Source organism: Antechinus flavipes, chromosome 1 (assembly GCF_016432865.1).
Source record: "Antechinus flavipes isolate AdamAnt ecotype Samford, QLD, Australia chromosome 1, AdamAnt_v2, whole genome shotgun sequence".
In the NCBI taxonomy this organism is placed as follows: Eukaryota; Metazoa; Chordata; class Mammalia; order Dasyuromorphia; family Dasyuridae; genus Antechinus; species Antechinus flavipes.
Genome location: NC_067398.1, coordinates 641017931 through 641040976, shown reverse-complemented (window position 1 = coordinate 641040976; position 23046 = coordinate 641017931). Strand labels below are relative to the sequence as shown.

Here is a 23046-nt window from a genome sequence, read left to right as displayed (position 1 = left end):
AGTGAAATGAGCAGAACCAGGGGATCATTATATACCTCAACAACGATACTGTATGAGGATGTATTCTGATGGAAGTGGATCTCTTCGATAAAGAGAGCTAATTCAGTTTCAATTGATCAAGGATGGACAGAAGCAGCTACACCCAGAGAAAGAACACTGGGGAATGAATATAAACTGCTTGCATTTTTGTTTTTCTTCCCAGGTTATTTATACCTTCTGAATTCAATTCTCCCTGTGCAACAAGAAAATTGTTCGGTTTTGCACACATATATTGTATCTAGGATATAATGTAACCTATTCAACATGTAAAGGACTACTTGCCATCTTGGGGAGGGGGTGGAGGGAGGGAGGGAAAAATCGGAACAGAAGTGAATGCAAGGGATAATGCTGTAAAAAATACCCTGGCATGGGTTCTATCAATAAAAAGTTATAAGGAAAAAAAACAAAAAAAAAAACAGTCAATGTTGGAAGGAATATGGAAAGAGAGGCACATTAATACATCATTGATGAGTCTGTGAGATGCTCTAAGCATTTTGGAAAACAATTTGTAATTATTTAAATAAAGTGACTAAAATGTCTATATTCTTTGAACTAGAGATTCCATAATGGACTAACACTCCAAGAAAGCCACCAATTTAAAAAAAACTATACTACCCTAAAAAAAAATTATAGCAGCACTTTTTATTGATAGCTAAAAATTGGAAATTAAGTGAATGCCCATCAATGGGGAAGAGTTAAATGACCTGCGATGTGAATGTAATGAAATATTACTATGCTGTAAGAAATGATGTGTGATAAATACAGAAACTAAATATAGAAAAGATCTATATGAACTGATGAAAGGCGATGTAAGTGGAGAGAGGACAAAATGTACATAGTAACTACAATGTAAGGCGGAGGGGGGGGGGGAGATGCATCAAAAATCAAAGGTAAAAATAACAAAGTTATAAAGATTAAACAAAACTTGAATGAAGAGATAGGAAAAGATATTTTAACCTACTTCTTTGTGGAGGTAGGAAGTCCATAGATATACATGTTTTGTGACTTTAAAAAACCTTTTTAGATGTAAATTATACCAAGTTAACAATTTCTTTTTTGATAATTAAATTTAAAAATTTGTTAAGCACCTACTACATTCCAGACATTATATTTAAAACTGGGGATTCAAAGAAAGGGAATTCACAGAATTTTCAGTCTAACGAAAAGGACAACATATAAATGACTATGTACAAACTATATGTAGATAGGATACATTGAGTCTCAAAGGGAAGGCACTGAGAGTAAGGAGGACTGGGAAAGACTTCTTATAGCAGGTAAGAATTTAGTTAAGACTTGAAGAAAGCTAGGAAAACTAGGAGACAGATGACACAGAAGAGCATCTTAAATATAGGGGACAATGTGTTCAAGGATTATGAAGTCAGTAGCTTGAGATCCAATATGTGGATTAATTGAAAGAATGTAGTAGGGGTTTTGCCTGAAGAAAAGAAGACTCAGAATAGACATAATAGCTCTCTTGAAACACTTTGAAAGGCAAAATTAGATCTGTTCTACTTGAGAACAGAAAATTTAAATAGGAACCCCGTTTTCAATTTGCAAAGAGAGAAAGTTAGGCCTAATATCAGGAAAAATTTGCTAACAATTAGAGTTCTTCAGAGACTACCGTTGGAGGAACTCCCAGTGGAGGTCTTTAAAGAAAGGATGAATGATCACTTTCCAAATATGCCGGTGATCTTATCTAAACTTTCTTCCAGCAAAGAACCAGCCTGTCCCAAACTAAACATTAATAGTTTCCTGAACTATGTATTACCCAAGATTATGGATATCTTCATGGGGCCCCCCATGGTGCAAAGCTCAGAATCTACTATTACCTTTTCAGGACCAAAGACTCATGATCATGAATCAAGCACCACATGGAATACTTCCTCCTAATTAAATCTCAGGTCTTTGTGTTAATGTTAGATTCTGATCATCGAGTAGGTAAAACAGAGTTCAACTCCAACATCCGACCTGGAAACAAGACGATTCCCCACCCAGAGAGTCCCATAAACCATCAGCTATTACTCATCAACCTTTGCCACTCGTACAAGATGAGCCTCATGTTTTCCTTGCCAGGGGAACATTGTTTTCCAGCTTCGTTCTGTCCTGAGAGCTTCCCCTAAAAAAGTAAGAAAAAACCCAACTTCCAAGCTGATTTCCTCTGGCCCAAAGAAAAACCAAACAGCTCTTTTTGACATTGTCTGACAAGAGCTAGAGTGGAGAAAGCAATTTGATATTATAGAAAGATAACCCAGATAAAGTGGCAGAGATCCGAGTTCAACAATTTCATTCGACAAACATTGATTAAAGACCAACTGTTTGCAGGGCAAAAGCAAAGAGAGAGTAGGCAAGACTCAAATCTAGACCTTTTGACTTGATAGCCAAGGCTCTATCCACTGCACCTATCCAGAAATTCATGGGATACCAATGCAGAAAATTACTCTCACATTTATCTTCAGTCTCTTCCTGCCTTCTTGCTGCAACCCCTACTCTTCCTATATCTATCCCATAGATATGCCTATGTCTCCCCCATCCTTCTCCTCTAGCTATCATCCCTATCTCCCCTCCATTTTGTGGCTATTTCTAAAGGTCATCCATAATAGGTGCTTCTATTCCTCTTTCACTCTCTTAATTTTCTACAATCTAGCTTCTTTCCTCATCATTCCACCCAAACTTCTCTTTCCAAAGTTACCAATAATTTCTTAAAAGGCCAAATCTTTTTGTTTTCTTTTTCTTAAAATTTTCAGTATTTTTGACCTCTCTGCCATCTCTGACCTTATCAATTCTTCTCCTAGATATTCCTTTCTCTCTGGGTTTCTCTCTCCTAGTTCTCCTTACTGATTATCTAACCTCTTCTTTCCTGTTTCCTTTCCATGTTGCACTCACTAAATGTCCTGAGCCCTCTTTTCTTTTCCCTCTATTATTTCATTTGGTGATCTCATCAGTTCCCATGGATCCAATCACTATGTCTCTAAAGATTCTCAGGTCCTTTTATCTAGTCCTAATTTCTCTGCTGACTTTCAGTTTCCATCTTCACCTGCCTGTTGAACTAGATGTCCCATAAACATTTTAAACTCAACATGTCCAAAACTAAACTCAGATTTCCCTTCAAACCTTTCCCCCTCCCTAATTTCCCTATTACTGACAAGGGTATCACCCTCCTCCTAATCACCCAGGTTCACAACATAGGTATTATCCTTTCCACTGCACTTTCACTTCTTCCACATGCATTATGTTGTCAAGTTTTGTCAATTTTATCTTCCTTATTATTGTTCTATAAGAAACGGCCAGCAGAATGATTTCAGAAAGACTTGGAGAGACTTCCGTGAATTGATGCTAAGCTAAATGAGCAGAACCAAGAACTCTTTATTCATAGCAACAGCAAGATTAGACAATGATCAATTCTGAAGGATGCAGTTCTCTTCAACAAATGAACTGAATTCAACAATTCAAGCCAGTTCCATTGGTCTTGTGATAGAGCCATTTACACCCAGAGAGAGAGGACTGTGGGAACTGAGTGTAGATGACAATTTAGTATTTTCTCTCTGTTGGTGTTTGCTTGCATTTTGCTTTTTCTCATTTTTTCTCTTTTCGATCTGATTTTTCTTGTGCAGCAAGATAATTGTGGAAATATGTATAGAAGAATTAGATATTTTACATATATATATTGGATTACTTGTCATCTGGGGGAGGAAGTAGGGGGAAGAGGGAGAAAATTTGGAACACAAGGTTTTGAAAAGATGAATGTTGAAAATTACCCATATATATGTTTTGAAAATAAAAAGCTTTAATTTAAAAAAATTACCTTCTTAAGTTCATTAGGATATTTTCCTTCCTCTTTCTAACCCTGTCACCAACCAATGCCCAGGTCTTCATTCATCACCTCACACTTGGACTCTTTCAATAGCCTGGTGGGTGGTCTCCCTTGCAGGTCCTTTCCCTCTTGCTCTGAATTCTCAACTCCGTTTTCAAATTGATCTTCTTAAGTAGAAGATCTGACCACACACCTTTAATTCAATCAATTCCTAAAATTCTTTATCAGGTCAAACATGAAATCCTCTTTGAGTTCAAAGCCCTTCACAAACTGCGCCCCCCACTCCTCCCCGCTTCCAGTCTTCTAATACTCCAAATCATTTCGCCAATGGCACTAACTTTCTTGCTGTTCCTTCAACGAGCTAACTCCCTCAGTTCCCAGGCAACTTCACTGCCCTGGTTTACATAGAATGCTTTCCCTTTTGTCCTCCCTGGCTTCCTTAAATAAAGACTCAGCTAAAATCCTAGTTTTTGCAAGAACTTAAATCTTCTGCCGTGCCGGCGGTGACTATTTTCCCCTTATCATTTGTCTGTTATTTGTTCTTACTTGTTTGCAGGTTGTGGTCCCATTAGACCGTAAGCTCCATCAGAGCAGGAATTTTTTGTTGTTGTTGTTTGGTGTTTGTTTTGCAGCACAAAACACGGTACCTGGCACACAGTAGGTGCATAAGAAATGTTTCTTCGCTGTTGGAAGGAGCCCAGGCACACGGTGCAGGCTGGCACGCAACACGGGGCATTCTGGTCATACGCCCCATCTTCTCTCCTGCCCTGTTCCAAGCCAGGGGGTGCACACCTTGCCTTAGGACGCACATGTGCTCGTTCTTTAGCTCGTTGGAGATAGGGTCGAGACCCTTCGGTCTGACCCCCAAAGACCGGGCAAGAGGCCCTCCCCCCTAGTGTCCACCCAATCCCGGTCTCTAAAGCCTCCCCAAACCTGACGAAGGAGCAAAGCAACCTGTCCCAGCCCCCAGTCCCGAGCACTCCCACAGAACAGCCCCCACTGCGGCGCCTCCCCCGCTCCCCCCACCCACCCATCCCCCGCCCCGCCTCCTTGCCCCCAGCTAGAGCCGCCTTTGCCCAAAAGGGGCCGGGGAGACTCAGCAAACTCCTGACGTCCTGCTCGGGCTCCGTTCCCACTCTCCGAGTGACTTCAGGGACAGACGGGACGGACATCCGACCGGCGGGGGACTGAAGCACACCGGACCGACGGAGGAGAGGGACCGCAGTGGAGCTGAGGCTTCCTTGCAGCTCTTCCAGCGAACCAGGGAGTGAGTGAGTGAGTGAGCTAGCATCCTTCTGTCCCGTTATCTCCCAGCAAAGTTTGGCCGCGTTCCTCTTTCCCCCGGCACCGGGAGGCAGTGGAGGCGGGGGGCTCCTGCCCGGGCTTTGGGATCAGGGCGCTGGTTCTGAGAAGAGGGTGGGCAGAAGGGTTCCGTGCCCATCCCCAGTGATCTAGAGAGGGTATGGACCGAAGAGCCAAACTGAAATAAGGGCGGGGCCGGGTTAGAGGAGGACAGGGTTAGACCCGAAACAATTCGCAAGAGGGACAGGGTTGGTGAGATTCAAAAGAACTGATGTCCAAAAAGCGCTTTGCAAACCCTTAAAGAGCTATTTGTCAACCTTTTATTCATTTTGAAAGTCAGCCTAACATAAGCAGATAAAGTACTGCTCTCAGAGTCTGGAAGATATTTGTTCGAGTCCCACCTCTGACACTCACTAGCTTTGTGACCCCGGACACTTAACCTCCCAATGCCCCAGACAACTCTCGAAAGCTATAAATCTCAAAGAAGGGGTTTGGTAGAGGAACTGTCCACAGTTCCTTATAAGAAGGAAATCTTAGGTCTGATGAAAAAATAGGAATATTTTTCTTGCCCAATGGAAATGGGAAGTTGGAATCAAGAGCTACAAAGAGAACCTTAAGAAGCTAGATTGAATAGTGTTACTGAGGGGAAGTTTGAAACAGAATTTGGACTACCAGAGATGGAAAGGCTCCTCGGAAACTATATATAGATAGGATTTTAGAGCTAGAGCTACAAAGGACCTTGGAGGCCAACTAATACCTCCCATATACCCCCTCCAACCAACACACATTTACAGTGAAAGAAGTTGAAGTCTATGAAGGTACAATAACTTACATAAAGTCACACAGTGTCAGAGCTCTGGAAACAAAGCTCTTTCTCTTGTACCTGTCCCAACTCCCTATATTCTACAAAGGGAGAAACTGAAACCCAGACTTGCCTAAAGCTCATCTACCAAGTCAGCAGCAGGGATAGGTTAGAATCCACTTCTCCTAAAGCAAGGTTCTTTCTATAAATGTAAGTTGGGGACTTATTATAGGGGTCTATAGGAAACCTTTCTCAAACCTTAATTCTAGTATTTTCCCCTATGTTAGTTATTTTCTACTTATCTTTTATATAGCTTGTTTGTATTTATTTGCTTACTTGTTTTCTCCTTCATTAGATGTGAGCTCCTTAAAAACAGGGAATGTCTTTCGCCTCTTTTTGTATCCCACTGTTTAATATAATGCCTGGCATATAATTAGTGAGAAAAAAGTGGATTGACTTATAGTTGAGGAGGAAGAAGCATTTAGACAAGGATTCTAACTAGAAGATGAACTACATAGATTTTTTCAGTTCCCAGAACTGGGATTTGGGAGACCTGTTTTCTAGTCCTGATTTTATCACTGACTTGGGGACCAAGTATCTCGCTAAGTCTCAATTTCCTTTTTTTGTAAAATGGGAATTATGCATGATTTTCTTTCCTCCTAGAGTTATTGTGACTTTCCAATGAGAAAATGTGAACAAATCATTTCAATTGAGCCTCAGTTTCTTTCTCTGTAAAATAATCTCTAAGCTTGCTTCCAGCTCTACATTCCGTTTTCTAAGATCCCTTTATGTGGTGTTCTTTTTTTTTTTTTTATAATATAAGATGGTTCTCTGTGAGAGCAGGTTTCTCAGGGGAGGTTTTCTGGAGGCAGCCTTAGTTTCAGTTAAAAGTAATAATTACCTCAAACGCAGCCAGGTGATAAAAGTTCAGATCTTTTATTGCTTCCTCCAAAACAGCTTAATTGTTCTTAGAGGCCTATCTTTCTGCTTGGTTCCAAGAGCTCTTGCAGTTGTCCTTTGCCTCTGCTTTTTTCACCCTCCAGCCAACACCAAGGTAAAAGTTGGAATGAATCTGACTCCACCTCTGAGAATGGGCTTGTGGGCTTCTGTATCTCCCAGAGTGCTCCTGGCTCTCAATTTCCCAGAGTGCTCTGTGTCTGGCCCTGAGAGCTTCTTACTTATATGAGCTTTCAAAATGTGGACATAAGCATTGTTTCTATCAGTTCCACTTAGTACCTTGTTTCAAGTTCTGGCCCATAATATCTCCTTGTAAGATCAGATCAATGATACTGAACCATGCTAAATTAGATAATTATTGTCTCTATCAACTCTAATGACTTAACAACTTGTAAGGATTCTAACACTTTAGTTCTGACATAGCAGGAGAAACCAGCTTCTAGCTATCTAGTCTAAGCCCCACCAGAGAATTTAAGTGTTTTGCCCAAGATAAATGGCAGAAATAAGATATGGTCTCAGGTTCCTTCAACCTCTTGACATTCCTTGACCTATATTCTAAAATCTCCTTTAACTCCACAGACCTATGATTCTCCATTTGTTTTCCTAGATTCTTTAAGTTTCTCCATGAAAAGGAAAGGATAGCAAGACTGGATCAGAGAGGATAATGGGGGATGGAGAAAGGTATCTGTCCAACAGCCAAAAATATATTCATGCCTCAGAAAGTCTCTCTTCATTTCAGTCCTCAGTTTCTGTTGCTACAGAAATATTTAGACGTTAGAATCAAAGAATGGTAAGGACAAAAGAGTCAAAAATGGTCGTCCAGTACAACCATCTCATTTTACAGATAAGGAAACTGAGGCTGAGAGAGCTGAGGTGAATTGACTTAAATTACTTAGGGAGTAAAGCATTTGAACTCAAGCCTTTTGTCCCCAAGCTTAGCAGTTTTTCCACTATACCATGTTAAGGATAACAAAAATATGGGCACAGCATTCTCCCTTGGGATCGTGGGATCAACTCCTTTCTTATATCTCACGTAGGTGGAGTCAAGGGTCTGGATTAAGGGATTCACTTAATTCTCAGGGATGGTGGAGGCATATTTCCCCAAGAAGAAGCTTCTCTGCCCCTTTCTTGGGGAACATAAGCCACTGACAAATTCTAGGACATAGAATGAAACTGGAAGGAATTTTAGAGATAATCTAGCCTAACCCCCTCATTTTCCAGAGAAGAAACTGGAAACCCAGACAGTTGAGCAAAATGCTGATGGGAACTAGCAGAGCAAGGACTGATTTTTTTTTTATTCTACTGCATTCTTTTCTTGGGATCATCTACTTCTCTCTTCCTCTGTGCCATACTAGGGAAATAGAGGCTCAGAGGAGGGTAACCTGTTAGAGGGTGCATTGAAAGTCACTGGGTCCACCCAGAGCAGTCCCGGATCTGCACAGGCTCCCTTTGACCTGCTCCTTGGCCAACAGCAGGAGCAGCCTCAACTGCCCAGGGCAGATTGCCAGGAACACAATCCCCAGTTGGCCCTGTGAGAATGCAGGGGAGAGACAGATCCCAGTCTGGTGGGGGCTGGAGACCAGGGACATGCGCCCTTCCCCAAGAGGCTCATGGGCAACTGATAGAAGGGAAAGGGATGAGACAGGGTGGTATCCAGCCACAAGGGACTGAGCAGATTTGACCTTCAGCCAGGGAAAGGGTGGAGACGTGGCATCGGTCCAAGGCACGGGCCTCAGACAAGGCTGGACTTGGAGGAGGAGGAGATCCTATTGACAAAGACCAGCTGCAGTCTCGCTGGGGATGGGATTGGGAACGGAAGGAGCCAGTGCAGCCCCAGTGCACTGAGATTCTCCAGGCATTTCCAAATCCTTTCAGCGTCCAGACCCCCTAGTTTTATTCTGACATGGAGACAGGGAACTGAACCAAATGACCCCCACCCTCATGAAAAGACAGTCATGATCATAATCCCCATTTCTCTGGTGCCTTTAAGGTTGAGAAAGCACTTTTTCTCCCAACGACCCTATGGAGTAGGTAGTGCAAATGGTTAGAGCGTTAGATAGGACGTCAGGAAGAGTATAGATCTCATCTCATACATTTACTAGCTTTGTGAATCTGAGCAAGTCATTTATCCTCAAATTGCCTTAGTTTCCTCATCTGTAAATGAGAATTTGGACAAGATAACTTCTAGGATCCCTTGCAACTGAGTAATCTCTTTTCCTCCATTTCCTTATTGTAAAGCATTTAGCACAGTATCTGACACATAGTAAGTTCCATATAAATGTTAGCTATTATTATTAGTGAGTTTCCCATCATTGAATGTCTTTAAACAGAGTTACATGTTCACTTCAGGTACATGATGGACTCATGACTTCTGAGATGCTTGCAATTCTGGCTTTTGGGGACCACACGACCTCTAAGGTCTCTTCAACTATAACATTCAGTATTCTATACAATTGCAGTCAACAATTATTTATAAAGATCTTATCTTGTACCAACTCCTGTGCTGGCCACAAAGTAGTCCTTATTATCTTTAGGACCAACTCAACTCAAAAGTGCCGGGCAGGTCTCCAGAGCTTGGCTACCTCTTCCCTCAGGTTCTGAGGTACCCTGAGGGCAAATGGGGTGGGGTGGGTATTTTTTTTTACTCTGTGCTTGAGCCCCCATTCAGTAAGTTTCTCCAAACAAGCAATCACCAGTGATTACTGCTTCAGTATCATTTGCCTTTGCCAATTAATCTATCATTTTATCAGACAACATATCCTTGATATTATTTATAAACAATTAAGATCAATTCATTTTTACAAAGGGATATTTACTGAGAAGATATAGCAAGAACAAAAGCATAGAGACATAGGTAACAGGTGGCTACTAACTTAGCTAATGGGGGAATTGTTCCCCTTCATGCAGTACTTGGACTGATTCCTCTTTGGTTCACCAATGCTTTGGATCCTATAAGTTTCACCTTGAAATCTTGCTGGTTCTTTGCTCGGCTTGACTAACTACAGCGTCTCTACCATGGAGTCCTTCCCCTGGACATCTAGTGATTTTTCTGACCTTTCGAAGCTCACAGAGTTCATACATCCTCACCCTAAGATCATGAAAAAATAAATATAGGATTGATAGAAGAAATAACTGCGCCAAATGTCTATAGGGTATGTGGCAATTTAAGCAGAGAGATAATGTAGAGGCAGCAACAGTCCCAGAATACCCGTGCATGGTCTGAATTAGATAGAGCCAGGGAAATCAGTTAAGAAAAAAATTAACAAACATTTATTAAGTGCCTACTGTGTGCCAGGCACTGTGCTAGGTACTGGAGATACAAAGAAAAAGATGTAATAGTTCCTACTCATAAACCTACATACAAATGAAGAAGTCAAAGAGCCTCCCTAGATGCATAAAAAAAAGCAATTTACAGCAATTGGGGCTAGAAATAATAATGCCTAAACTCTGAGAGTGGAGGGTGATATAGGAGAAAATATTATAGAAATTGAATCTATGACTTGGTAACTATGATGCATCTATCTGTGTGTGAGAAAGGCAGAGAGGGAGGGAGGGAGGAGAGGGAGAAGGTAGGAAAGGGAGAGAGAGAAGAGAAAAAAGGAGGGGGGAGAGAGAAAAGGAGAAAGAAGGGAGAGCATGAAGGAGGGGCAGAGAGACAGAGAGGGAGAGAGAGGGAAGGGAGAAGAAGAAGAAGAGGGAGAGGGAAGGAAAGAGAGAGGAAAGAAGAAGGAAGAGAGGAGAAGGGATTGGAGGATGGAAAAGAGAAGGAGGAGAAGAGAAGAAAGAAGGAAGGGAAGAGGAAAGAAGAAGAAAAAGAAAGGGAGCAAAGGAGACAGAGACTTAGGAAGACCTGTCTGTGCTTGAGCCCCCATTCAGTATGTTTCTCCAAACAAGCAATCACCAGTGATTACTGCTTCAGTATCATTTGCCAGTGCCAATTACTCTATCATTTTATCAGACAACATATCCTTGACATTATTGATAAACAATTAAGATCATGCTGCATGACCCTGGAAAGTGACATAACCTCTCCTAGTTTCCTTATCTGTAAAATGGGGATACTACTTCCCAGGACAGTTGTGAGGATACAATTAAATGATATTTATAAAGTGCTTTGAAAATCTTAACATACTATATTAACTATAACAGTAATAATAATACGACCTCTGAGGTCCTTTTCAGTGCTGAGATTTTAGGATTCTGGAAGAAATTACCAAATGATAAAGCATAAGAGGAGAAATGAGCTAAGAACAAAGTCTTAGGGGATTTATACAGTTAGGGATAGGAATAAGGAGACCAAGAAAGAATGGTCAGAGAAGGAGGAGGAGGACCTATAGCTTTGGTCTGCTAGTTCTAGGCTCTGAACAGACTTTAATTCTCACCACAACCTTGTGTGTCCTGGAGGAAAGGTATTAGTCCTATTTTATAAAGGAGAAAACAGTAACAAATTGACTTCCTCAAGATTACCTGTCAGTTGCCTACCTGGGATTATTCCAAGATAACCTAGTGGAAAAACTTCTCTTAGGACCCCCACTTCATTCATTTGGCCAAACAGAAGTTATGGAAAGTTCAACAAGACTGAAAGATACTCCTGAGGTTTTTAGAGAAAGACAATGATAGATAGAATCTTTTTTTATATATAGCTTTTTATTTACAAGTTATATGCATGGGTAATTTTACAGCATTCACAATTGTAAAACCTTTTGTTCCAACTTTTCCCCTCCTTCCCCTCACCCCTTTCCACAGATGGCAGGTTGACCAATACATGTTAAATATGTTAAAATATAAATTAAATACAATATATGTATACCTGTCCAAGCCGTTATTTTGCTGGACAAAAAGAATCAGACTCTAAAATATCGTACAATTAGCCTGTGAAAGAAATAAAAAATGCAAGCGGACAAAAATATAGGAATTGGGAATTCTATGTAATGGTTCGTAGTCATCTCCCAAAGTTCTTTCGCTGGGTGTAGCTGGTTCATTACTTACTGCTCCATCGGAACTGATTTGGTTCATCTCATTGCTGAAGAGGGCCACGTCCATCAGAATTGATCATCATATAGAATTGTTGAAGTGTATAATGATCTCCTGGTCCTGCTCATTTCACTCAGCATCAGTTCATGTAAGTCTCTCCAGGTCTTTCTGAAATCATCAATAGATAGAATCTTCATAAAAACTCTAGGATTTGCATCTTACAGATAACTTAGGCTGACTCCTTAATTTTACAGAGTAGAAGAAATCTGTGGCCCAGAGAGATTGTAACTTGTTCCAAATCATACATGGAGTAAATAGCAGAAATGGATTGGGAACCCAGGGATCTTTCATTTAAACCTAGTGTTCTTTCTATCACCCCCTGATATTTGGGGGTTCTTGTTCCTCTTCCGTGTGTCAGTTTGAATAAGCCATTTTTCTACATCTGTTTCCTTTTATTTAATGGGTGTTGGGGAGAAGTGAGGACCCACAATTTCATGATTCTAGGGAACTCCACTGATGCAGGTTGTGGATGTGGCAGTGTATTGATCGTCAAGCATTTATTAAGCCCCTGCTATGTTCTGGGCATTGTAGGAAGCTCTCAATATGTGAAAAAAAAAAAAGGCAACAAATTAGTTTCTGCTGTCAAGGAGCTCACAAGTCTAATGGGAAACAACAAGCAAACAATCATGTATGCAAACAAGGATGAGTAGAAGATACTACCAGAGAGAGGGAAGGTATTAAGATTAAGGAAGTTAGAGGAAGACTTCTTACAGAGGGTGAGGCTTTAGCTAACAGAAAATGGAGATGAAGAAGACTATTAGGGACAATGAATGAAAATACTTGGAGTCTGGATGGAAAGAAAATATCATATTTGGAGAATCAAGGAGGCCAGTGTTACTGGTTCACAGAGTTGGGGGGGGGGAGGAAGGAAGGAAGATATAAAAAGATTAGAAGAGTGGGAAGAGGATCGGATATTAAGGGCTGCCTAGGATATTGTCCAGAGTCACACAGACATCATATGTCAAAGGCAGAATTTAAACTCGGTTCTTCTTGACTGCAAAGCTAGCCCCTTTAAGCATTACATGTGTCCAAACCAGGATGTATAATCAGGTTTTCCTGACTGCAAAACTGATCCCTTCATGTATTACACTGCTGATTTTACCTTCCTTTATATCCTCAGTACTTAGCACAATACCTAACATAGTAGGTGCTTAACAAATGCTAGTTGACTGATAGGCTGACTCCTCTTATGTCTCTATAAAATAGGCATATAATATTTCACTAATATGAATATAAGTCTTTATAAACCCTAAGTGGATAAAGAAAAGATGGGTAGATAGGAGACACTGGAAATGTCAGCAATTAGACATTGTACATCCCAGATAGATGTAGGGAAAGGAAAAAAAGAACCTTTTTTTGATTATGTGACCTTAGACTTACTTACCACTTGTCTCTGGGCCTTAGTTCCATCTTTTGTGAAAGGAGAAAAGGAAGGAAATATGAGTTAAATTTAGAAATTTCTAGGTCCTGTTCTAGTTTCATTTTTACTTTGATACTCCTGATTTTCTGTTTGCCATTTATTGTTCCTCCCCCTTTCCCATGAAATTATCCTGTAAATTTCTTGGCCTCTTCCAAGAAATCTTTTCTGGTGAATTCTGACCCTTCCACATCTCTGGTGTTTGTGTATTTTATTGCTGTTATTATTGCTCAATGAAGTTGTTGGAGGGCTTCTTAGAGATGACCATGACCCTTTCTGTGGAGAAATAGAAATGGAAAAGGCCAAGATTAATTAAGGTGCTAAGTTAATAGAAAATGAAAGGTTCCCTTGTCAAAGTCATCTCAGAAGGTCACTGCGCCCAGGTCTCTGCCTCTGGACAAGGACTTTCCACCGATGTTAAGGGAAAGCCAAAGGAATCACTGGTCACCTTGGCTTTAAATGCACAAAGGGAGATGGCAGAGAGGCAGATTTCAGCTCAATGTAAGACTGACTTCTAATGAAGGTGTCCAAAAGTCTGTCTTGGGAAGTAGTGGGTGGCTTATCCCTGGAGATCATTATGCTTTTGTTTGTTCCTATTTCTGTCCATCCTTCCAGTCACTCACCTTCACAGCCTTTGAATTCTTCATCTCTCCCATCCCACGTACACACTCACAAGATCTTGCCATTTCTTCCTCTGTAACATCTCTTGCATCTATCCCCTTCTCTCCACTCACATAGCCCCTGCTTGTTTCAGGCCCTCTTCATTTTTTGTTTGGACTGTTAAAAAACACTCTTAATTGTTTTTCCTATCTCAAATCTCAGGTAGGCATCAAAGTGGATGGAATAGGGGGCCTGGAGTCGGGAAGACTCATCTTCCTGAGTTTAAATCCGACCTCAGACACCTATTAACTATATGAGCCCAAGCAAGTCATTTAACTCAATTTGCTTCAGTTTCCTCATCTGTAAAACAAACTGGAGGAGAAAATGGCAAGCCACTCCAATAGGTTTCTGAGAAAATTCCAAATGTGGTCACAAAGAATCGGACAGAACTGAAAGACAACTAATCAACAACAATCTCAAATCTTTTCTATTTTTTACTCAAATTCTGAAGGGATTTTCCTCTGCTTAATAAGCTCTAGTGGCTCCTTATTACTCCAAGGATAAGTTCTTCTGGTTTTTAAAGCCCTAACAGCCTAAAACCCACCTTTATTTCTTAACTAATTACATCTCAAAACTTTCATGTACTTGATCCTCTAGTCAAGCTGATTTACTTGTTCTTCCTCACACAGGATTCTTTCTCCTCTCTTCAAACTTTTGCTCAAACTGTCTCCCATGCTAAAAACCAAATCCTTCCTCATCACCTTCTCTAGCTTTCTTCAAACTCACCTCAAACACCATGCACATCAGGTTGCCTTTCCTGATTTTCCCAGATGCTGGGGGAATTTCCCCGCTGAAAATTACCTTGCATTTTCACTTACCTTGCATATATACGATATATACTTAAATGTGTATGTCTTGTTTCTTCCAATAGAATGTAATGTCCATGAAGACATTTTGTCTTTTGGCTTGGCATTCAGAGCCCTTTATAACATACCCCCCTCTTACCTTTCTAGACTCCTTACACTTTAGTCCCCCTGGCAGGTCATTTCCAGTTGTTCTGATCTATATCTAGCCACTGGACCTAGATGCTCTGGAAGAGAAAGTGAGGTAGGTTACCTTGCAGCCCTCCCTCATTTGATTCCAATTCCCTTGCCTGTCATGGTATCACTACCTAATGTCATGGTCCTCTTTTGAGAACCGAAGGGTAATCAGAAACTAGTACAGCCCTAGTGGGGACCCAACTCTTTTATTTCTTTTTTTCTTTGTTTCTTTCCTTCCTTCCTTCCTTTTTTCTTCCTTCCTTCCTTTTTTCTTCCTTCCTTCCTTCCTTTCTTCCTTCCTTTCTATCTTTCTTTCTGTCTTTCTCTCTTCCTGCTTGTCTTTTTTTTTCTCATTTTTCCTTTCCATTCTATCTGTCCACATATGGTATCATACCCTTATTGCAAATGCTCTGCCCAAAACAATATAATATATACATACATTTTTAACACAGAACCCTTCTAAAATATCTTGGGATTTATCAGTTAGATTTCTTTCTTAAAGACTTTCTTTTCTTTTTTGCTGAGGCAATTGGGGTTAAGTGCTTGGTCAGGGTCACACAGCTAAGAAGTGTTAAGTGTCTGAGACCAGATTTGAACTCAGGTCCTCCTGACTTCAGGGCTGGTACTCTACCCACTAGGCCACCAACTGCTCTTCTTAAAGATTTTCTTAAAGTTCTTCAAACTCAGTTAAGTCTGGCTCGCATTAATTGGCCAACATAGGTCCCAGGCTAAGCCCTGTTTGGTCATTGTTTGGGCCCTGACTGACTCGGAGTAAATGCAAATAGCAATTGATTTTATTTTGATCAGAAACCCTGGGCATCTTCACCTCTCAAATTGATTATTTTTTTAATGAGGTAAAAGAGGTCATTCTTTGCCTCAGTTCTTATCCAACTTTAATTACTGAATGAGTATCGCCTCCATCAAAGACTTTAGCTTAAAAAGACCAAGGCCTCCCATTGCATCCAGGGACACCTCCAGTCACCCTGATCTCTATCTCACCACTGAACCCAAATGGCCCTGGGGAGACACTGAGGCTAGTGACTTTGAATGGACCTTCCTCATTTAAATTCAACTCATTCATGTGATGTCACCTCCCTGAATGTCATGGTCCTCTTTGAGAACAAAGTACAAACCACAAAACCTTAGTCCCCAGAACATCCTCTTCAATCCAATGACAAGATCCCCAATCAAGTGGGAAACTTGAGGTTCCCCAAAGAAGACATTCCATCTCTTGACTCCAAACATTCTCTGTGACTGTCCCCCACACCTGTCATACCTGTCCTCCTCATCTCCACCAAAATGCCTTCCCTGGCTTCCTTTAAGTTCCTACTAAAATCCCATCTCCTTTAGAAAATCCTTCCCTACCCCCCTTACATTCTAAAGCCTTTTCTCTGTTCATTATTTCTATTTATCCTGTACTACTGATTTATGTGTAGTGTGTGTTTATATTATTATTTGCATTATTATATGTATACGTACATATATACTACATATATATTTATTATCTCTCCCTTTACATTGTGAACTCCTTGAGAAAAGGATTGTCCGTTGCCTCTTTGGGTACCCCTTAGCACTTAGCACAGTAGGTACTTAGTAAATATTTATTGACTGACTCACTAACTACTATCCTCCAATGCCTAACATGAAATAGGCATTTAATAAATGCTTGCTAGAGCACCTAAGCAGCCTAGTGAATATAATACTGGGCCTGGAGTCAGAAAGACTCTTTCTCCTGAGTTTTGAACCAGACCTCAAACACTTACTAGTTGTGTGATCCTGGGTATGTCACTTACCCTTGTTTCACTGAGTTTCCTCATCTGTAAAATGAGCTGGAGGAGGAAATGGTAAACCACTATAGCATCTTTGCCAAGAAAATCTCAAATGGGGCTGTGAAAAGTCAGAAATGACTTAACAACATAAATAACAAATGCTTCTTGATTGATGGATTATTGATGATGATTATGAGTAGACTAGACCAGAATAGGGAACCTTTTTTCTGCTAAGAGCCATTTGGATATTTATAACATCATTCTCAGACCATACAAAATTAATTTTAAAATTTATTTATTTTTGTTAAAGATTTATTTATTTTTCATAGACGTTGATTTATGAATCTTGTTGGGAAAGAAAAAGCAAAGCAAAAGGGGAAAACCATTGGAGAGATTAAAAAAAAAACAAACAGGAAAAAGAAGGGAACATAGCATGTGTTGATTTATGTTATCTCCTTAGTTCCTTTTCTGGATGCAGGTGGTTTTTCCTGTCCAAAATCTATTGGGATTGCTTTGGATCACTGAACCACTGAGGAGAACCAAATCTTTCATGGTTGATCATCACACATTCTTACTGTACAACGTATTCCTGGTGCTATTTGTTTTACTCAGCATCAGTTCATGTAAATCTTTTCAGGCCTTTCTAAAATCAGCTTGTTCATGATTTTTATAATCAATAATCTTCCATTATCTTCATGTACCACAACTTGTTCAACCATTCCTCAATTGGTTAATATCTATTCATTTTCCAATTCTTTACTACCACAGAAAGAGCTCATGCAAAACTATTAACTTAAAAACAGCAGCTAGATGGTCTAGCAGCATTGGCCTAGGAGTCAGAAGGATCAGAGTTCAAATCCTACCTCAGACACTTATCACTTCCTAGCTGTGTGACCCTGGGCAAGTCACTTAACCCCAATTGCCTCAGCCAAAACTCCCCCCCAAAAAAACCCCCAAACCTCAACCAATGGAAGACTGTTGTTCCTGACTTTCAGCTCATCAGAACCTGTGGCTGCCCTGGCAGAACAAGACCTTATATGACCTGTGGACATTCCCCACCCCAAGACTAGACAATCTTTGAATCTCAGAGCTAATATTCTATTTTCTAACAATCGGGGTTATAAGTTAGTTCCTTCTGAGCTCTCACTTTCTAGTTTTATGGTTCCTTCCACTCCTGATAATCTCTGAATCTAGGATTCTAAGCATTGATATGCAGGTAAATGTTTAACAATGGACTCTGTGGGGAAAATTGTACTAGATAACAGACATATTCTTAAGTTGAATCTTCATTGTTAATGTTTTCTCTATCATTTTCTTAAGTCTAGACAATCAACAAAATAATAAACCGGTCCCTAATTTGTAGCTTTGCTGATCCTTGAGGTATAAATGCTCACAATGAAATTTTAACATTTGGCTTTCAGTTCATGTTGGCTCCAGCACACCCCATTTCTAAGTAGGAGGAGGTGTTTTACCTTAGCTGGAGCAATTCAAAATGCTTGCCTTTCCAGGATGTATTTCATTTTTAGATGATTTCATATACTCCCTTCTCTCACTCACTCACCCTAAATTTGCCCTTCTCTCTTATGCTACCTAGATCTAATTTCCACTAATCTTTGCTTTTAGCTGGCTGGTCAATAAGTATCCTAGAGGACTTCAAATAAGGCAGCCTTCCCTGACAACTCTAGGTTACGTGATTCTGTCTTAGGAATCCAAATGGAATTTAGAGTTAGTGTCTCCGCTTTCCAAATAACAATCACCACAAAGCACATTAGTGACAGAACATGAGAAAAGCCTAGGTCTTCTGATATGGTTCAGGCTCAAAAGTCTCCTTCCTCGACTCTACTGAGAAGACACCAGTCTTGGATCCTTGCATATTGCTAGCACAGCACTGGGCACAAGGGATGGGTTGAGTACACTGGACTGATGGATCCTAACATATTTCAGAAGGATTATGGTTTACAAGAAGGAAGAATTGTTCAACCACCAAATCTATCTGAAAAGGAGGGAGAGATGCGTCCCTCAGGAGATAATGGGTTCCTGATCAGTGGAGGTGTTTGGTGACTTGTCAGTAATGGAAAGGCATTCTAGCTGAGGTTAAGGGATGGACTAGTCAGTCAATCATTGACTATTTTTAAGTGCCTATATGTTCTTAGGTAAGTGCTAGATTTTATACATATATATATATATATATGCAAAACAATCTCTGACTTCAAGGAGCTAATCTAATCTGATTCATGTTAATCTAATAGTCTAATGGGGGTGACCACAAGCCAACAAATATGTCCCAATGTTGTCTTTTGGATAAATTGGAGATAAACGATAAAGGGAAAACATTGGGGGGAAAGGGAAAGATATCCTATAGAATGTGTGGTTTTGTTTGACACTTGAAGAAAGCCAAGAAAATAAGAAGACAAGAGAGAAGGAAGAGTATTCCAGACATGGGAAATAGCCAGAGAAAACATCTTGAATTGGGAATTGTTCTTGGAAGGACAAGGGAGCCATTGGTCACTTGATTTTAGAGTATATAGAAGTGATTGGAAAGGCTAGATTACGAAGGCTAGATGCTTTTTGAGGGTCAAACTTCATGATTCAAAGAATTTTGATTTCTTGGGCTGATGCTTTTTCCAGGAAGTCACAGAATCATGGGATCCTAGAATTTAAAAACTGGGAAAAGATCCTGGGGGCCAATTGCTCCATCCCATATCTGGAAGAGAATCCCTCCTACAAGAATTCCCACAAGTGATCTTATAATCTCTGCTTAAAGATCTCCAATAAGGGGGATCCCACTGATTCCTGAAACTTCCATTCTACTTCAAGGTGGCAATAATTATTAGGAAGGATTTTTTTCTTGCCTCTTTGTAACTTATACGCAATATTCCTACTTCTCTACCTTCTCTGGAGTCAAAGAGAATTAAGTCTAATCTTTTTCTACATAATAACATTTTACATTGTTGTTGTTCAGTTGTTTTATTCGTATCTGACTTATTATGACCCCATAGGGAGTCTTCTTGATAAAAGATATCAGAGTGGTTTGCCATTTCCTTCTCCAGCTCATTTTACAGATGAGAAAACTGAGACAAACAGGGTTAAGTGACTTGCCTTGGGTCACAAAATGAGTGTCTGAGGTCAAATTTGAAGTGATTTCTTTCTGACTTTAGGCAGCCACCTAGCTGCCCATTCCTTTTACATGTGGAATCTTCTCTTGTCCAGGTTAACCACCCATAGTACCTCATAGTGCTCCTCATTATGGCATGAATTTGAGACCTTTCTTCATAGTTTGCCTTTTTAGATGCCCTCAAATTCCTTGCCAAGTTCTACATAAACTATTGCCATTGCTTCCCCTTGATCCGTATTAGCTTGTCAAAAAGGAAAAAAAAAATGAGGTTAGTTTTGAACGTTAGAGAGATAGTAGTCAAAGAAACAATTATGGCAGAGGCAGCGTGGCTTCATCCAAAGCAAATTTTTGGATGGATGGATGGATAGATGGATGGATGGATGGATGGTAGAATCTCATGGTGCAATTTTAGCCCTGAGGTGAGATGGATGGGAACATTATTTGGAAATAAGCAGGTCTTTGGCCAATAATCCCTCCCTGGCCTGGAGGTGATCAGCTTTGCTCTTGAGGAAAGTTGTTAAGTGCCAGTGGAGACTTGGAGCCAGGCCAGCCTTACTGCCCTGGGCTTTTTCCAGTCCTGTTCTATTCTGCGATCACCAAGAGATACTTGATTTAGCATTTAGTATTTCAGTTCACATTGAAATTCCTACTGCTGAAGAGCATCCCCATCACTCCAACTCTAGCTGTCTGGTTTCTTGATCCCACTTACCTCAGACACTACCCATGGTCTCCCAGTGTCTCACCTCAGAACTTCCTAACCCCATGCCCTCTGAAATACCCATTCCAAACTTCCTTTCATCTCTCTTGTTCCTTTTGTCTCTGTGCTCACTACATGTTGGCTCCCTCCAGATGAGACTGGCCACCCTTTTTGCACTTTATGCCCTCTGACTCACTGGTTATAGTGAGGGAATCGGCATACTCCTTGCTTCCCATGGCCACTCCTAAACTCTCTCCCTACTGTCATGATTCAGAAGCTTCTCCCACTTTGAAATTCCAGTCGTCCTAATCTAAAGATGGCCACTGGACCCAGATTGTCTGGAGGGAAGGGAGGTAGGTGACCTTGCACAGGTCTCCCTCACTTAAATCAAATTCACTTTTCATGGCATGGCGTCATCTCCTTGATGCCATGGTTCTCCTTGAGAATGGAGGACAAATAACAGCAAACAATAAAAACATACAATCATCACCCAATCCAGTTCCTGACTGATTCCAGGACATGCTCCCTCTTTTTTCAAAGAGTTCAGTGTTTAATTCACAGTTTCTCTCTTAATTCTAACTCTTGACCTTGTTCTTGTTTCAGCAAACATATTGATGTTCCCTCAAATACCCAACTTCCCAGATCCTTGATTTACTCAACTCTTATGACCCATTTCCATTCCACTTAAGTTATTGTTAGAATCCTTACAAAATGATAAGGATTTATCCTTATTTAGCATGGTACTTAGCAAATTCTCTAGCTCACTAATGTATTCAAGTACTCATTGGAGTTCACACTTTTGGGAGATTCACAAGTCAGTATTCAGTATGAGATTCACAAGCCAGAAAGCCATAATCCCACTCTCTCAGAGGAGAAGTCAACCTCTTACACCGACCGTAAAAAGAGCTTCAGTGAGCCAGTCAGGGTCAGTTCAGAAGAAGTCACGAGTGGGAGGTGAGCTAGATAGAGCCAGAAGTCACTTCGGAAGATTGAAAGCCACAAGTCGGAGTTGAGGCTGAGGCAGAAGCAAAAGACAAGCTGCAAGAGCTCTTGGAATCAAGGAAGGAGAAAATAAACATGTGGATTTTATCAGCTGGAAGCAACTAGGGGCTAGAGTACCTGCTCTGGAAATCAGGAGGACCTATGTTGAAATTCAGCCTCAGACACTTGGCAAGCCAATTAATCTTGCTTCCAAAAAAAGGAAAAAAAATTTTCTCTCTCTGTCTCTGTGTGTGTCTCTTTCTCTCCTCTCCTCTCCTCTCTCTCTTTCTGTGTGTGTGTGTGTGTGTGTGTGTGTGTGTGTGTCTATGTCTGTGTCTCTTTCTCTCCTCTCTTTCTCTCTCTCTCTGATTTTATCTGTCTCTGTCTCTCTGTCTCTCTCTCCCTTTCTCTGTCTCTGTCTCTGTCTGTGTGTGTGTGTCTCTCTCTGTGTCTCTCTCTGTGTCTGTGTGTGTGTGTCTTTCTTTCTCTCCTCTCTCTCCTCTCTCTCTCTATCTCTCTGTGTGTGTCTCCTTCTCACCTCTCTCTTTCTCTCCTCTCTTTCTCTCTCTCTCTTATTCTGTCTCTGTCTCTGTCTCTCTGTCTCTGTCTCTCTCTCTCTCTATCTCTGTGTGTGTGTCTCTGTTTCTTTATCTCCTCTCTCTTCTCTCTTTCTCTTTGTCACACACACATACACACACACACACACACACACCCATCATCCCCTTTCTCTCTATATCCACCTAGATTCTAACTCCACTCTGCCTCAAACTCACTATTTTTCTGGGCAAATAATCTTCATATCTGTTGTTTACCTTATTAGATTGTGAGTTTCTTGAGGTCAGGTACTGACAGAGACAGACATATAGAGACATATAGAGATGGAAGGAAGGAAGGAAGGAAGGAAGGAAGGAAGGAAGGAAGGAAGGAAGGAAGGAAGGAAGGAAGGAAGGAAGGAAGGAAGGAAGGAAGGAAGGAAGGAAGAAAAAAAGGAAGGAAGGAAGAAAAAAAGGAAGGAAGGAAGAAAAGAAGGAAGGAAGAAAAAAAGGAAGGAAGAAAGAAAAGAAGGAAGGAAGCAAGAGAGAGAGAGAGAGACCTATCTGATAGAGATAGTTTATTAGCTCAGATTGAAGAGATACAATCCTGGTATATCTTCAGTATAGCACAATGCGGACACATAGTAGGTGCTTAATAAATGTTTATTGAGTTCCTCATTCTCAGAATCTCACTTTCTTCTCTTAAATAAGGAGGCTGGATTAGACTGCAATCAGATCTCTTTGAGCTTTAGCATTCTATGTCCTAAGGTCCTTACAGCTGGACATTAGACATAGAAGCAGATGCATACAAATACAGTCACAGGTACATACAAACACATCTGCCTTTACTTACTCTCTGGGCTCAGTTCTAGCTTGTCCCGTTGGATACTGTCCCAGGGGAGTAGTGGGTATAGAAAGGGACGTGGCTCTTTATTCTGTGTCTCTGGCT

At 40.7% G+C, this 23046-nt stretch overlaps 1 protein-coding gene across 1 annotated transcript in view; it reads left to right on the top strand.

Moving 5' to 3' along the window:
• The first annotated feature begins 4946 nt into the window (after positions 1–4946).
• Positions 4947–23046, top strand: part of GPR20 (G protein-coupled receptor 20) — a 44215-nt gene continuing 26115 nt past the window's right edge. Inside the window, exon 1 of the mRNA XM_051971160.1 lies at positions 4947–5125. The gene's annotated coding sequence lies outside the window, so the exon portion shown is untranslated. The remainder of the gene's footprint in view (positions 5126–23046) is intronic.